Source organism: Pimephales promelas, chromosome 23 (genome assembly GCF_988280905.1).
Source record: "Pimephales promelas chromosome 23, fPimPro1.hap1.1, whole genome shotgun sequence".
Taxonomy (NCBI): Eukaryota; Metazoa; Chordata; class Actinopteri; order Cypriniformes; family Leuciscidae; genus Pimephales; species Pimephales promelas.
Window position 1 is genome coordinate 9,419,316 of NC_142791.1, and position 17,959 is coordinate 9,437,274.

A 17,959-nucleotide genomic window follows, 5' to 3' on the forward strand; every position below is an offset into this window, starting at 1 on the left:
AAACCGACAGTGTTACCCCTTACGTTTTTTTTTTCGGGCGAAAAATAAAGTTTCCCCAATCTTCTCAAAACTCTGGATTCTGATAGAGGGCCATGAGACTTACACCTGAGTGCAAAAATGGAGGCTCTAGGCCCTTCCAGAGCTGAGATATCAAAACTCAAAAATTCGACCTGAAAAAAAATGACAGTGTTACCCCTTACGTTTTTTTTGGGGGGCAAAAAAAAAATGTTTCCCCAATCTTCTCAAAACTCTGGAGTCTGATAGAGGGCCATAAGACTTGCACCTGAGTGCAAAAATGGAGGCTCTAGACCCTTCTAGAGCTGAGATATCGAAACTCAAAAATTCGACCCGAAAAAAAAAACGACAGTGTTACCCCTTACGTTTTTTTTTTCGGCCGAAAAATAAAGTTTCCCCAATCTTCTCAAAACTCTGGATTCTGATAGAGGGCCATGAGACTTACACCTGAGTGCAAAAACGGAGGCTATAGACCCTTCCAGAGCTGAGATATCGATACTCAAAAATTCGACCCGAAAAAAAAACGACAGTGTTACCCCTTACGTTTTTTTTGGGGGGGCGAAAAAAAAAGTTTCCCCAATCTTCTCAAAACTCTGGATTCTGATAGAGGGCCATGAGACTTGAACCTGAGTGCAAAAATGGAGGCTCTAGACCCTTCCAGAGCTGAGATATCGAAACTCAAAAATTCGACCCGAAAAAAAAACGACAGTGTTACCCCTTACGTTTTTTTTTTCGGGCGAAAAATAAAGTTTCCCCAATCTTCTCAAAACTATGGATTCTGATAGAGGGCCATGAGACTTGAACCTGAGTGCAAAAATGGAGGCTCTAGACCCTTCCAGAGCTGAGATATCGAAACTCAAAATTTCGACCAGAAAAAAAAACGACAGTGTTACCCCTTACGTTTTTTTGGGGGGGCGAAAAATTAAGTTTCCCCAATCTTCTCAAAACTCTGGATTCTGGTAGAGGGCCATGAGACTTACACCTGAGTGCAAAAACGGAGGCTCTAGACCCTTCCAGAGCTGAGATATCGATACTCAAAAATTCGACCCGAAAAAAAAACGACAGTGTTACCCCTTACGTTTTTTTTTTCGGGCGAAAAATAAAGTTTCCCCAATTTTCTCAAAACTCTGGATTCTGATAGAGGGCCATGAGACTTACACCTGAGTGCAAAAATGGAGGCTCTAGACCCTTCCAGAGCTGAGATATCGAAACTCAAAAATTCGACCCGAAAAAAAAAACGACAGTGTTACCCGTTACGTTTTTTTTTTTCGGGCGAAAAATAAAGTTTCCCCAATCTTCTCAAAACTCTGGATTCTGGTAGAGGGCCATGAGACTTACACCTGAGTGCAAAAACAGAGGCTCTAGACCCTTCCAGAGCTGAGATATCGATACTCAAAAATTCGACCCGAAAAAAAAAACGACAGTGTTACCCCTTACGTTTTTTTTTTTGGGGGGCGAAAAAAAGTTTCCCCAATCGTCTCAAAACTCTGGATTCTGATAGAGGGCCATGAGACTTACACCTGAGTGCAAAAATGGAGGCTCTAGACCCTTCCAGAGCTGAGATAGCGATACTCAAAAATTCGACCCGAAAAAAAAAACGACAGTGTTACCCCTTACATTTTTTTTGGGGGGCGAAAAAAAAAGTTTCCCCAATCTTCTCGAAACTCTGGATTCTGATAGAGGGCCATGAGACTTGAACCTGAGTGCAAAAATGGAGGCTCTAGACCCTTCCAGAGCTGAGATATCGAAACTCAAAAATTCGACCCGAAAAAAAAAACGACAGTGTTACCCCTTACGTTTTTTTTTTCGGCCGAAAAATAAAGTTTCCCCAATCTTCTCAAAACTCTGGATTCTGATAGAGGGCCATGAGACTTAGACCTGAGTGCAACAATGGAGGCTCTTGACCCTTCCAGAGCTGAGATATCGAAACTCAAAATTTCGAACAGAAAAAAAACGACAGTGTTACCCCTTACGTTTTTTTTTGGGGAGCGAAAAATTAAGTATCCCCAATCTTCTCAATACTCTGGATTCTGATAGAGGGCCATGAGACTTAGACCTGACTGCAAAAATGGAGGTTCTAGACCCTTCCAGAGCTGAGATATCGAAACTCAAAAATTCGACCCGAAAAAAAAACGACAGTGTTACCCCTTACGTTTTTTTTTTCGGGCGAAAAATAAAGTTTCCCCAATCTTCTCAAAACTCTGGTTTCTGATAGAGGGCCATGAGACTTACACCTGATTGCAAAAATGGAGGCTCTAGACCCTTCCAGAGCTGAGATATCGAAACTCAAAAATTCGACCCGAAAAAAAAAACGACAGTGTTACCCCTTACGTTTTTTTTTTCGGGCGAAAAATAAAGTTTCCCCAATCTTCTCAAAACTCTGGATTCTGATAGAGGGCCATGAGACTTGAACCTGAGTGCAAAAATGGAGGCTCTAGACCCTTCCAGAGCTGAGATATCGAAACTCAAAAATTCGACCCGAAAAAAAAAACGACAGTGTTACCCCTTACGTTTTTTTTTTTCGGGCGAAAAATAAAGTTTCCCCAATCTTCTCAAAACTCTGGATTCTGATAGAGGGCCATGAGACTTACACCTGAGTGCAAAAAATGGAGGCTCTAGACCCTTCCAGAGCTGAGATATCGAAACTCAAAAATTCGACCCGAAAAAAAAAACGACAGTGTTACCCCTTACGTTTTTTTTTTTTGGGCAAAAAATTAAGTTTCCCCAATCTTCTCAAAACTCTGGATTCTGGTAGAGGGCCATGAGACTTACACCTGAGTGCAAAAACAGAGGCTCTAGACCCTTCCAGAGCTGAGATATCGATACTCAAAAATTCGACCCGAAAAAAAAACGACAGTGTTACCCCTTACGTTTTTTTTTTGGGGGGGCGAAAAAAAGTTTCCCCAATCGTCTCAAAACTCTGGATTCTGATAGAGGGCCATGAGACTTACACCTGAGTGCAAAAATTGAGGCTCTAGACCCTTCCAGAGCTGAGATAGCGATACTCAAAAATTCGACCCGAAAAAAAAACGACAGTGTTACCCCTTACGTTTTTTTTGGGGGGCGAAAAAAAAAGTTTCCCCAATCTTCTCGAAACTCTGGATTCTGATAGAGGGCCATGAGACTTGAACCTGAGTGCAAAAATGGAGGCTCTAGACCCTTCCAGAGCTGAGATATCGAAACTCAAAAATTCGACCCGAAAAAAAAAACGACAGTGTTACCCCTTACGTTTTTTTTTTCGGCCGAAAAATAAAGTTTCCCCAATCTTCTCAAAACTCTGGATTCTGATAGAGGGCCATGAGACTTACACCTGAGTGCAAAAACGGAGGCTATAGACCCTTCCAGAGCTGAGATATCGATACTCAAAAATTCGACCCGAAAAAAAAACGACAGTGTTACCCCTTACGTTTTTTTTGGGGGGGCGAAAAAAAAAGTTTCCCCAATCTTCTCAAAACTCTGGATTCTGATAGAGGGCCATGAGACTTGAACCTGAGTGCAAAAATGGAGGCTCTAGACCCTTCCAGAGCTGAGATATCGAAACTCAAAAATTCGACCCGAAAAAAAACCGACAGTGTTACCCCTTACGTTTTTTTTTTCGGGCGAAAAATAAAGTTTCCCCAATCTTCTCAAAACTATGGATTCTGATAGAGGGCCATGAGACTTGAACCTGAGTGCAAAAATGGAGGCTCTAGACCCTTCCAGAGCTGAGATATCGAAACTCAAAAATTCGACCCGAAAAAAAAAACGACAGTGTTACCCCTTACGTTTTTTTTTTTCGGGCGAAAAATAAAGTTTCCCCAATCTTCTCAAAACTCTGGATTCTGATAGAGGGCCATGAGACTTACACCTGAGTGCAAAAATGGAGGCTCTAGACCCTTCTAGAGCTGAGATATCGAAACTCAAAAATTCGACCCAAAAAAAAAACGACAGTGTTACCCCTTACGTTTTTTTTTTGGGCAAAAAAAAAAAGTTTCCCCAATCTTCTCAAAACTCTGGATTCTGATAGAGGGCCATGAGACTTGAACCTGAGTGCAAATATGGAGGCTCTAGACCCTTACAGAGCTGAGATATCGAAACTCAAAATTTCGACCAGAAAAAAAAACGACAGTGTTACCCCTTACGTTTTTTTGGGGGGGCGAAAAATTAAGTATCCCCAATCTTCTCAATACTCTGGATTCTGATAGAGGGCCATGAGACTTAGACCTGAGTGCAAAAATGGAGGCTCTAGACCCTTCCAGAGCTGAGATATCGAAACTCAAAAATTCGACCCGAAAAAAAAAACGACAGTGTTACCCCTTACGTTTTTTTTTTGGGCAAAAAATTAAGTTTCCCCAATCTTCTCAAAACTCTGGATTCTGGTAGAGGGCCATGAGACTTACACCTGAGTGCAAAAACGGAGGCTCTAGACCCTTCCAGAGCTGAGATGTCGATACTCAAAAATTCGACCCGAAAAAAAAACGACAGTGTTACCCCTTACGTTTTTTTTTTCGGGCGAAAAATAAAGTTTCCCCAATTTTCTCAAAACTCTGGATTCTGATAGAGGGCCATGAGACTTACACCTGAGTGCAAAAATGGAGGCTCTAGACCCTTCCAGAGCTGAGATATCGAAACTCAAAAATTCGACCCGAAAAAAAAACGACAGTGTTACCCGTTACGTTTTTTTTTTTCGGGCGAAAAATAAAGTTTCCCCAATCTTCTCAAAACTCTGGATTCTGGTAGAGGGCCATGAGACTTACACCTGAGTGCAAAAACAGAGGCTCTAGACCCTTCCAGAGCTGAGATATCGATACTCAAAAATTCGACCCGAAAAAAAAACGACAGTGTTACCCCTTACATTTTTTTTTTTTGGGGGGCGAAAAAAAGTTTCCCCAATCGTCTCAAAACTCTGGATTCTGATAGAGGGCCATGAGACTTACACCTGAGTGCAAAAATGGAGGCTCTAGACCCTTCCAGAGCTGAGATAGCGATACTCAAAAATTCGACCCGAAAAAAAAACGACAGTGTTACCCCTTACGTTTTTTTTGGGGGGCGAAAAAAAAAGTTTCCCCAATCTTCTCGAAACTCTGGATTCTGATAGAGGGCCATGAGACTTGAACCTGAGTGCAAAAATGGAGGCTCTAGACCCTTCCAGAGCTGAGATATCGAAACTCAAAAATTCGACCTGAAAAAAAAACGACAGTGTTACCCCTTACGTTTTTTTTTTCGGCCGAAAAATAAAGTTTCCCCAATCTTCTCAAAACTCTGGATTCTGATAGAGGGCCATGAGACTTACACCTGAGTGCAAAAACGGAGGCTATAGACCCTTCCAGAGCTGAGATATCGAAACTCAAAAATTCGACCTGAAAAAAAAACGACAGTGTTACCCCTTACGTTTTTTTTGGGGGGGCGAAAAAAAAAGTTTCCCCAATCTTCTCAAAACTCTGGATTCTGATAGAGGGCCATGAGACTTGAACCTGAGTGCAAAAATGGAGGCTCTAGACCCTTCCAGAGCTGAGATATCGAAACTCAAAAATTCGACCCGAAAAAAAAACGACAGTGTTACCCCTTACGTTTTTTTTTTCGGGCGAAAAATAAAGTTTCCCCAATCTTCTCAAAACTATGGATTCTGATAGAGGGCCATGAGACTTGAACCTGAGTGCAAAAATGGAGGCTCTAGACCCTTCCAGAGCTGAGATATCGAAACTCAAAAATTCGACCCGAAAAAAAAAACGACAGTGTTACCCCTTACGTTTTTTTTTTCGGGCGAAAAATAAAGTTTCCCCAATCTTCTCAAAACTCTGGATTCTGATACAGGGCCATGAGACTTACACCTGAGTGCAAAAATGGAGGCTCTAGACCCTTCTAGAGCTGAGATATCGAAACTCAAAAATTCGACCCAAAAAAAAAAACGACAGTGTTACCCCTTACGTTTTTTTTTTGGGCAAAAAATAAAGTTTCCCCAATCTTCTCAAAACTCTGGATTCTGATAGAGGGCCATGAGACTTGAACCTGAGTGCAAATATGGAGGCTCTAGACCCTTACATAGCTGAGATATCGAAACTCAAAATTTCGACCAGAAAAAAAAACGACAGTGTTACCCCTTACGTTTTTTTGGGGGGGCGAAAAATTAAGTATCCCCAATCTTCTCAATACTCTGGATTCTGATAGAGGGCCATGAGACTTAGACCTGACTGCAAAAATGGAGGTTCTAGACCCTTCCAGAGCTGAGATATCGAAACTCAAAAATTCGACCCGAAAAAAAAACGACAGTGTTACCCCTTACGTTTTTTTTTTTCGGGCGAAAAATAAAGTTTCCCCAATCTTCTCAAAACTCTGGTTTCTGATAGAGGGCCATGAGACTTACACCTGATTGCAAAAATGGAGGCTCTAGACCCTTCCAGAGCTGAGATATCGAAACTCAAAAATTCGACCCGAAAAAAAAAACGACAGTGTTACCCCTTACGTTTTTTTTTTTCGGGCGAAAAATAAAGTTTCCCCAATCTTCTCAAAACTCTGGATTCTGATAGAGGGCCATGAGACTTGAACCTGAGTGCAAAAATGGAGGCTCTAGACCCTTCCAGAGCTGAGATATCGAAACTCAAAAATTCGACCCGAAAAAAAAAACGACAGTGTTACCCCTTACGTTTTTTTTTTTCGGGCGAAAAATAAAGTTTCCCCAATCTTCTCAAAACTCTGGATTCTGATAGAGGGCCATGAGACTTACACCTGAGTGCAAAAAATGGAGGCTCTAGACCCTTCCAGAGCTGAGATATCGAAACTCAAAAATTCGACCCGAAAAAAAAAACGACAGTGTTACCCCTTACGTTTTTTTTTTTTGGGCAAAAAATTAAGTTTCCCCAATCTTCTCAAAACTCTGGATTCTGGTAGAGGGCCATGAGACTTACACCTGAGTGCAAAAACAGAGGCTCTAGACCCTTCCAGAGCTGAGATATCGATACTCAAAAATTCGACCCGAAAAAAAAACGACAGTGTTACCCCTTACGTTTTTTTTTTGGGGGGGCGAAAAAAAGTTTCCCCAATCGTCTCAAAACTCTGGATTCTGATAGAGGGCCATGAGACTTACACCTGAGTGCAAAAATTGAGGCTCTAGACCCTTCCAGAGCTGAGATAGCGATACTCAAAAATTCGACCCGAAAAAAAAACGACAGTGTTACCCCTTACGTTTTTTTTGGGGGGCGAAAAAAAAAGTTTCCCCAATCTTCTCGAAACTCTGGATTCTGATAGAGGGCCATGAGACTTGAACCTGAGTGCAAAAATGGAGGCTCTAGACCCTTCCAGAGCTGAGATATCGAAACTCAAAAATTCGACCCGAAAAAAAAAACGACAGTGTTACCCCTTACGTTTTTTTTTTCGGCCGAAAAATAAAGTTTCCCCAATCTTCTCAAAACTCTGGATTCTGATAGAGGGCCATGAGACTTACACCTGAGTGCAAAAACGGAGGCTATAGACCCTTCCAGAGCTGAGATATCGATACTCAAAAATTCGACCCGAAAAAAAAACGACAGTGTTACCCCTTACGTTTTTTTTGGGGGGGCGAAAAAAAAAGTTTCCCCAATCTTCTCAAAACTCTGGATTCTGATAGAGGGCCATGAGACTTGAACCTGAGTGCAAAAATGGAGGCTCTAGACCCTTCCAGAGCTGAGATATCGAAACTCAAAAATTCGACCCGAAAAAAAACCGACAGTGTTACCCCTTACGTTTTTTTTTTCGGGCGAAAAATAAAGTTTCCCCAATCTTCTCAAAACTATGGATTCTGATAGAGGGCCATGAGACTTGAACCTGAGTGCAAAAATGGAGGCTCTAGACCCTTCCAGAGCTGAGATATCGAAACTCAAAAATTCGACCCGAAAAAAAAAACGACAGTGTTACCCCTTACGTTTTTTTTTTTCGGGCGAAAAATAAAGTTTCCCCAATCTTCTCAAAACTCTGGATTCTGATAGAGGGCCATGAGACTTACACCTGAGTGCAAAAATGGAGGCTCTAGACCCTTCTAGAGCTGAGATATCGAAACTCAAAAATTCGACCCAAAAAAAAAACGACAGTGTTACCCCTTACGTTTTTTTTTTGGGCAAAAAAAAAAAGTTTCCCCAATCTTCTCAAAACTCTGGATTCTGATAGAGGGCCATGAGACTTGAACCTGAGTGCAAATATGGAGGCTCTAGACCCTTACAGAGCTGAGATATCGAAACTCAAAATTTCGACCAGAAAAAAAAACGACAGTGTTACCCCTTACGTTTTTTTGGGGGGGCGAAAAATTAAGTATCCCCAATCTTCTCAATACTCTGGATTCTGATAGAGGGCCATGAGACTTAGACCTGAGTGCAAAAATGGAGGCTCTAGACCCTTCCAGAGCTGAGATATCGAAACTCAAAAATTCGACCCGAAAAAAAAAACGACAGTGTTACCCCTTACGTTTTTTTTTTGGGCAAAAAATTAAGTTTCCCCAATCTTCTCAAAACTCTGGATTCTGGTAGAGGGCCATGAGACTTACACCTGAGTGCAAAAACGGAGGCTCTAGACCCTTCCAGAGCTGAGATGTCGATACTCAAAAATTCGACCCGAAAAAAAAACGACAGTGTTACCCCTTACGTTTTTTTTTTCGGGCGAAAAATAAAGTTTCCCCAATTTTCTCAAAACTCTGGATTCTGATAGAGGGCCATGAGACTTACACCTGAGTGCAAAAATGGAGGCTCTAGACCCTTCCAGAGCTGAGATATCGAAACTCAAAAATTCGACCCGAAAAAAAAACGACAGTGTTACCCGTTACGTTTTTTTTTTTCGGGCGAAAAATAAAGTTTCCCCAATCTTCTCAAAACTCTGGATTCTGGTAGAGGGCCATGAGACTTACACCTGAGTGCAAAAACAGAGGCTCTAGACCCTTCCAGAGCTGAGATATCGATACTCAAAAATTCGACCCGAAAAAAAAACGACAGTGTTACCCCTTACATTTTTTTTTTTTGGGGGGCGAAAAAAAGTTTCCCCAATCGTCTCAAAACTCTGGATTCTGATAGAGGGCCATGAGACTTACACCTGAGTGCAAAAATGGAGGCTCTAGACCCTTCCAGAGCTGAGATAGCGATACTCAAAAATTCGACCCGAAAAAAAAACGACAGTGTTACCCCTTACGTTTTTTTTGGGGGGCGAAAAAAAAAGTTTCCCCAATCTTCTCGAAACTCTGGATTCTGATAGAGGGCCATGAGACTTGAACCTGAGTGCAAAAATGGAGGCTCTAGACCCTTCCAGAGCTGAGATATCGAAACTCAAAAATTCGACCTGAAAAAAAAAACGACAGTGTTACCCCTTACGTTTTTTTTTTCGGCCGAAAAATAAAGTTTCCCCAATCTTCTCAAAACTCTGGATTCTGATAGAGGGCCATGAGACTTACACCTGAGTGCAAAAACGGAGGCTATAGACCCTTCCAGAGCTGAGATATCGAAACTCAAAAATTCGACCTGAAAAAAAAACGACAGTGTTACCCCTTACGTTTTTTTTGGGGGGGCGAAAAAAAAAGTTTCCCCAATCTTCTCAAAACTCTGGATTCTGATAGAGGGCCATGAGACTTGAACCTGAGTGCAAAAATGGAGGCTCTAGACCCTTCCAGAGCTGAGATATCGAAACTCAAAAATTCGACCCGAAAAAAAAACGACAGTGTTACCCCTTACGTTTTTTTTTTCGGGCGAAAAATAAAGTTTCCCCAATCTTCTCAAAACTATGGATTCTGATAGAGGGCCATGAGACTTGAACCTGAGTGCAAAAATGGAGGCTCTAGACCCTTCCAGAGCTGAGATATCGAAACTCAAAAATTCGACCCGAAAAAAAAAACGACAGTGTTACCCCTTACGTTTTTTTTTTCGGGCGAAAAATAAAGTTTCCCCAATCTTCTCAAAACTCTGGATTCTGATACAGGGCCATGAGACTTACACCTGAGTGCAAAAATGGAGGCTCTAGACCCTTCTAGAGCTGAGATATCGAAACTCAAAAATTCGACCCAAAAAAAAAAACGACAGTGTTACCCCTTACGTTTTTTTTTTGGGCAAAAAATAAAGTTTCCCCAATCTTCTCAAAACTCTGGATTCTGATAGAGGGCCATGAGACTTGAACCTGAGTGCAAATATGGAGGCTCTAGACCCTTACATAGCTGAGATATCGAAACTCAAAATTTCGACCAGAAAAAAAAACGACAGTGTTACCCCTTACGTTTTTTTGGGGGGGGCGAAAAATTAAGTATCCCCAATCTTCTCAATACTCTGGATTCTGATAGAGGGCCATGAGACTTAGACCTGAGTGCAAAAATGGAGGCTCTAGACCCTTCCAGAGCTGAGATATCGAAACTCAAAAATTTGACCCGAAAAAAAAACGACAGTGTTACCCCTTACGTTTTTTTTTTTTTCGGGCGAAAAATAAAGTTTCCCCAATCTTCTCAAAACTCTGGATTCTGGTAGAGGGCCATGAGACTTACACCTGAATGCAAAAACGGAGGCTCTAGACCCTTCCATAGCTGAGATATCGATACCCAAAAATTCGACCCAAAAAAAAAAAACGACAGTGTTACTACCCCTTACTTTTTTTTTTTCGGACGAAAAATAAAGTTTCCCCAATCTTCTCAAAACTCTGGATTCAGATAGAGGGCCATGAGACTTACACCTGAGTGCAAAAACGGAGGCTCTAGACCCTTCCAGAGCTGAGATATCGATACTCAAAAATTCGACCCGAAAAAAAACGACAGTGTTACCCCTTACGTTTTTTTTGGGGGGCGAAAAAAAAAGTTTCCCCAATCTTCTCAAAACTCTGGATTCTGATAGAGGGCCATGAGACTTACACCTGAGTGCAAAAATGGAGGCTCTAGACCCTTCCAGAGCTGAGATATCGAAACTCAAAAATTCGACCCGAAAAAAAAACGACAGTGTTACCCCTTACGTTTTTTTTTTTCGGGAGAAAATTAAAGTTTCCCCAATCTTCTCAAAACTCTGGATTCAGATAGAGGGCCATGAGACTTACACCTGAGTGCAAAAACGGAGGCTCTAGACCCTTCCAGAGCTGAGATATCGATACTCAAAAATTCGACCCGAAAAAAAACGACAGTGTTACCCCTTACGTTTTTTTTGGGGGGCGAAAAAAAAAGTTTCCCCAATCTTCTCAAAACTCTGGATTCTGATAGAGGGCCATGAGACTTGAACCTGAGTGCAAAAATGGAGGCTCTAGACCCTTCCAGAGCTGAGATATCGAAACTCAAAAATTCGACCTGAAAAAAAAACGACAGTGTTACCCCTTACGTTTTTTTTTTGGGGCAAAAAATAAAGTTTCCCCAATCTTCTCAAAACTCTGGATTCTGATAGAGGGCCATGAGACTTGAACCTGAGTGCAAATATGGAGGCTCTAGACCCTTACAGAGCTGAGATATCGAAACTCAAAAATTCGACCCGAAAAAAAAAAACGACAGTGTTACCCCTTACGTTTTTTTTTTTGGGCAAAAAAATAAAGTTTCCCCAATCTTCTCAAAACTCTGGATTCTGATAGAGGGCCATGAGACTTACACCTGAGTGCAAAAATGGAGGCTCTAGACCCTTCCAGAGCTGAGATATCGAAACTCAAAAATTCGACCTGAAAAAAAAACGACAGTGTTACCCCTTACGTTTTTTTGGGGGGCAAAAAATAAAGTTTCCCCAATCTTCTCAAAACTCTGGATTCTGATAGAGGGCCTTGAGACTTGAACCTGAGTGCAAATATGGAGGCTCTAGACCCTTACAGAGCTGAGATATCGAAACTCAAAAATTCGACCCGGAAAAAAAAAACGACAGTGTTACCCCTTACGTTTTTTTTTTTTGGGCAAAAAATAAAGTTTCCCCAATCTTCTCAAAACTCTGGATTCTGATAGAGGGCCATGAGACTTACACCTGAGTGCAAAAATGGAGGCTCTAGACCCTTCCAGAGCTGAGATATCGAAACTCAAAAATTCGACCCGAAAAAAAAACGACAGTGTTACCCCTTACGTTTTTTTTTTTTGGGGCGAAAATAAAGTTTCCCCAATCTTCTCAAAACTCTGGATTCTGATAGAGGGCCATGAGACTTACACCTGAGTGCAAAAATGGAGGCTCTAGACCCTTCCAGAGCTGAGATATCGAAACTCAAAAATTCGACCCGAAAAAAAAACGACAGTGTTACCCCTTACGTTTTTTTTTTTCGGGCGAAAAATAAAGTTTCCCCAATCTTCTCAAAACTCTGGATTCTGATAGAGGGCCATGAGACTTACACCTGAGTGCAAAAATGGAGGCTCTAGACCCTTCCAGAACTGAGATATCGAAACTCAAAAATTCGACCCGAAAAAAAAACGACAGTGTTACCCCTTACGTTTTTTTTTTTTCGGGAGAAAAATAAAGTTTCCCCAATCTTCTCAAAACTCTGGATTCTGATAGAGGGCCATGAGACTTACACCTGAGTGCAAATATGGAGGCTCTAGACCCTTCCAGAGCTGAGATATCGAAACTCAAAACTTCGACCCAAAAAAAACGACAGTGTTACCCCTTACGTTTTTTTTTTTCGGGCGAAAAATAAAGTTTCCCCAATCTTCTCAAAACTCTGGATTCTGGTAGAGGGCCATGAGACTTACACCTGAGTGCAAAAACGGAGGCTCTAGACCCTTCCAGAGCTGAGATATCGATACTCAAAAATTCGACCCGAAAAAAAACCGACAGTGTTACCCCTTACGTTTTTTTTGGGGGGGCGAAAAAAAAAGTTTCCCCAATCTTCTCAAAACTCTGGATTCTGATAGAGGGCCATGATACTTGAACCTGAGTGCAAAAATGGAGGCTCTAGACCCTTCCAGAGCTGAGATATCGAAACTCAAAAATTCGACCCGAAAAAAAACCGACAGTGTTACCCCTTACGTTTTTTTTTTTCGGGCGAAAAATACAGTTTCCCCAATCTTCTCAAAACTCTGCATTCTGATAGAGGGCCATAAGACTTACACCTGAGTGCAAAAACTGAGGCTCTAGACCCTTCCAGAGCTGAGATATCGATACTCAAAAATTCGACCCGAAAAAAAAAACGACAGTGTTACCCCTTACGTTTTTTTTTTTCGGGCGAAAAATAAAGTTTCCCCAATCTTCTCAAAACTCTGGATTCTGATAGAGGGCCATGAGATTTACACCTGAGTGCAAAAATGGAGGCTCTAGACCCTTCTAGAGCTGAGACATCGAAACTCAAAAATTCGACCCAAAAAAAAAAACGACAGTGTTACCCCTTACGTTTTTTTTTTTGGGCAAAAAATAAAGTTTCCCCAATCTTCTCAAAACTCTGGATTCTGATAGAGGGCCATGAGACTTGAACCTGAGTGCAAATATGGAGGCTCTAGACCCTTACAGAGCTGAGATATCGAAACTCAAAAATTCGACCCGAAAAAAAAAACGACAGTGTTACCCCTTACGTTTTTTTTTGGGGGGCAAAAAATAAAGTTTCCCCAATCTTCTCAAAACTCTGGATTCTGATAGAGGGCCATGAGACTTACACCTGAGTGCAAAAATGGAGGCTCTAGACCCTTCCAGAGCTGAGATATCGAAACTCAAAAATTCGACCCGAAAAAAAAAACGACAGTGTTACCCCTTACGTTTTTTTTTTTCGGGCGAAAAATAAAGTTTCCCCAATCTTCTCAAAACTCTGGATTCTGATAGAGGGCCATGAGACTTACACCTGAGTGCAAAAATGGAGGCTCTAGACCCTTCCAGAGCTGAGATATCGAAACTCAAAAATTCGACCCGAAAAAAAAACGACAGTGTTACCCCTTACGTTTTTTTTTTTCGGGTGAAAAATAAAGTTTCCCCAATCTTCTCAAAACTCTGGATTCTGGTAGAGGGCCATGAGACTTACACCTGAGTGCAAAAACGGAGGCTCTAGACCCTTCCAGAGCTGAGATATCGATACTCAAAAATTCGACCCGGAAAAAAAACGACAGTGTTACCCCTTACGTTTTTTTTGGGGGGCGAAAAAAAAAGTTTCCCCAATTTTCTCAAAACTCTGGATTCTGATAGAGGGCCATGAGACTTGAACCTGAGTGCAAAAATGGAGGCTCTAGACCCTTCCAGAGCTGAGATATCGAAACTCAAAAACTCGACCCGAAAAAAAACCGACATTGTTACCCCTTACGTTTTTTTTTTCGGGCGAAAAATAAAGTTTCCCCAATCTTCTCAAAACTCTGGATTCTGATAGAGGGCCATGAGACTTACACCTGAGTGCAAAAATGGAGGCTCTAGGCCCTTCCAGAGCTGAGATATCGAAACTCAAAAATTCGACCCGAAAAAATACGACAGTGTTACCCCTTACGTTTTTTTTGGGGGGCGAAAAAAAATGTTTCCCCAATCTTCTCAAAACTCTGGAGTCTGATAGAGGGCCATGAGACTTACACCTGAGTGCAAAAATGGAGGCTCTAGACCCTTCCAGAGCTGAGATATCGAGACTCAAAATTTCGACCAGAAAAAAAAACGACAGTGGTACCCCTTTCGTTTTTTTTTTGTTTTTTTTTGTTTTTTTTTTTCTTTTCGGTGTGAAAAAACAAGTTTCTCCATTCTTCTCAAAACTCTCTATTCTTATAGAGGGCCATGAGACTTAGACCTGAGTCCAAAAATAGAGGCTCTAGACCTTTCCAGTAGGGTTGGGGAAATGAAGCTTCATGAAGCAATGAGGCTTTCCCCTGACTGTTCCGGGAAAAGATTCAAGGCTTCGAGAGTGTCGAGGACAGCGCCATCCCGTGCTTATTTAAAATAAAGCAGCCAGAAGCTCTGGCAGATGAAGCAACCACAACACACTACATAGTTTCAATGTTATGTGTACAAATAAAAAACTTACATGTTTGTGTTTGATTTTTTCATTTAATAAATTAATTTTCCCATTAAAGTGTGACAATAAAATATAATATAAGCTTCTATGATTCAATAATATTTAATGTAGGCTTACTCTATCTCTCTCTCTCTCTGTGTACACACACACACACACACACACACACACATAATGAATAAGAACATTGTCTGATAGGATCATATGTTTTTAAATGTATGACACTTGGCAGGGGTAGTGCTTATGTAACTGTAGGAATGAAAGAAAGGTGATAAAGTTTTTAATTATTTTTATTTAGAAATAAAAGCTGTTTCACAGTGTTGGGGCTGAGTCTATTTCTCCTCTTTCACAGTAGGGATGGGGAAATGAAGCTTCATGGAGCAATGAGGCTTTCCCCTGACTGTTCCGGGAAAAGATTCAAAGCTTCGAGAGTGTCGAGGACAGCGCCATCCCGTGCTTATTTAAAATAAAGCAGCCAGAAGCTCTGGCAGATGAAGCAACCACAACACACTACATAGTTTCAATGTTATGTGTACAAATAAAAAAACTTACATGTTTGTGTTTGATTTGTTCATTTAATAAATTAATTTTCCCATTAAAGTGTGACAATAAAATATAATATAAGCTTATATGATTCAATAAGATTTAATGTAGGCTTACTCTATCTCTCTCTCTCTGTACACACACACACACACACACACATAATGAATAAGAACATTGTCTGATAGGATCATATGTTTTTAAATGTATGACACTTGGCAGTGGTAGTGCTTATGTAACTGTAGGAATGAAAGAAAGGTGATAAAGTTTTTAATTATTTTTATTTAGAAATAAAAGCTGTTTCACAGTGTTGGGGCTGAGTCTATTTCTCCTCTTACACAGTACTTTCCCAGCCTTAGAGAACACTCTTTCACATGGCACAGAGGAGGCCGAGGTACAAAAAAAATGTAATGCCAATGTATATAGGTGGGGGTAGACATGTTTCTGCAGTCTCAAATATTCAAGTAGACAACAACAAAAAGACAAAACAAAAAAGAATAGACTAAGTAGTGAAAAATAAATTTTGGTTATTTAATGAATTATATTTTTTAACTTTCAAAGTACAGCACTCTCCTCAAACACCCATCAACCAGACTGAGGCAACATTGACACGCTAAATGAGATCTGGAGTTCGAGCCTTCTGACCCACAAAGCGAAACTTGCACGTGATTGGACAAAAAGTGAGGCTTCATTTGTTATCGATCACGTGACTCTGGGAAAACCAATACACACCCCACTACGGGGCTTCACTAGAAATTGTGTTGCATATGTGATAAGTGCATCGAAGCTTCAGTGTCATACGTAACATCACTACGTTCCAGAGCTGAGATATGGACATCCCACGTAGCATTTATGCCACTATAAAAATCTCAATAGCTCAGCTCAGGAAGAATCTAGAGACTCCATTTTTGCACTCATGTCTAAGTCTTATGGCCCTCTATGAGAATCCAGAGTTTCAAGAAGATCAGAGAATCTTAAAATTTCGACCCCCCAAAAAAACGACAGTGGTACCCCTTTCGTTTTTTTTTTCGGTTCGAAAAATTAAGTATCCCCAATCTTCTCAAAACTCTGGATTCTGATAGAGGGCCATGAGACTTAGACCTGAGTGCAACAATGGAGGCTCTTGACCCTTCCAGAGCTGAGATATCGAAACTCAAAATTTCGAACAGAAAAAAAACGACAGTGTTACCCCTTACGTTTTTTTTTTGGGGAGCGAAAAATTAAGTATCCCCAATCTTCTCAATACTCTGGATTCTGATAGAGGGCCATGAGACTTAGACCTGACTGCAAAAATGGAGGTTCTAGACCCTTCCAGAGCTGAGATATCGAAACTCAAAAATTCGACCCGAAAAAAAAACGACAGTGTTACCCCTTACGTTTTTTTTTTTCGGGCGAAAAATAAAGTTTCCCCAATCTTCTCAAAACTCTGGTTTCTGATAGAGGGCCATGAGACTTACACCTGAGTGCAAAAATGGAGGCTCTAGACCCTTCCAGAGCTGAGATATCGAAACTCAAAAATTCGACCCGAAAAAAAAAACGACAGTGTTACCCCTTACGTTTTTTTTTTCGGGCGAAAAATAAAGTGTCCCCAATCTTCTCAAAACTCTGGATTCTGATAGAGGGCCATGAGACTTACACCTGAGTGCAAAAAATGGAGGCTCTAGACCCTTCCAGAGCTGAGATATCGAAACTCAAAAATTCGACCCGAAAAAAAAACGACAGTGTTACCCCTTACGTTTTTTTTTTTGGGCAAAAAAATTAAGTTTCCCCAATCTTCTCAAAACTCTGGATTCTGGTAGAGGGCCATGAGACTTACACCTGAGTGCAAAAACAGAGGCTCTAGACCCTTCCAGAGCTGAGATATCGATACTCAAAAATTCGACCCGAAAAAAAAACGACAGTGTTACCCCTTACGTTTTTTTTTGGGGGGGGCGAAAAAAAGTTTCCCCAATCGTCTCAAAACTCTGGATTCTGATAGAGGGCCATGAGACTTACACCTGAGTGCAAAAATTGAGGCTCTAGACCCTTCCAGAGCTGAGATAGCGATACTCAAAAATTCGACCCGAAAAAAAAACGACAGTGTTACCCCTTACGTTTTTTTTGGGGGGCTAAAAAAAAAGTTTCCCCAATCTTCTCGAAACTCTGGATTCTGATAGAGGGCCATGAGACTTGAACCTGAGTGCAAAAATGGAGGCTCTAGACCCTTCCAGAGCTGAGATATCGAAACTCAAAAATTCGACCCGAAAAAAAAAACGACAGTGTTACCCCTTACGTTTTTTTTTTCGGCCGAAAAATAAAGTTTCCCCAATCTTCTCAAAACTCTGGATTCTGATAGAGGGCCATGAGACTTACACCTGAGTGCAAAAACGGAGGCTATAGACCCTTCCAGAGCTGAGATATCGATACTCAAAAATTCGACCCGAAAAAAAAACGACAGTGTTACCCCTTACGTTTTTTTTGGGGGGGCGAAAAAAAAAGTTTCCCCAATCTTCTCAAAACTCTGGATTCTGATAGAGGGCCATGAGACTTGAACCTGAGTGCAAAAATGGAGGCTCTAGACCCTTCCAGAGCTGAGATA

The 17,959-nt window shown here is 41.1% G+C and overlaps 1 long non-coding RNA gene across 1 annotated transcript in view; it reads left to right on the forward strand.

Moving 5' to 3' along the window:
- The window catches only part of LOC148969395 (uncharacterized), a 154,976-nt gene extending 139,528 nt beyond the window's left edge, over positions 1–15,448 (forward strand). The window contains exon 3 of the long non-coding RNA XR_016149455.1: positions 15,194–15,448. This is a non-coding gene — a long non-coding RNA (uncharacterized LOC148969395). The remainder of the gene's footprint in view (positions 1–15,193) is intronic.
- Positions 15,449–17,959: the final 2,511 nt, after the last annotated feature.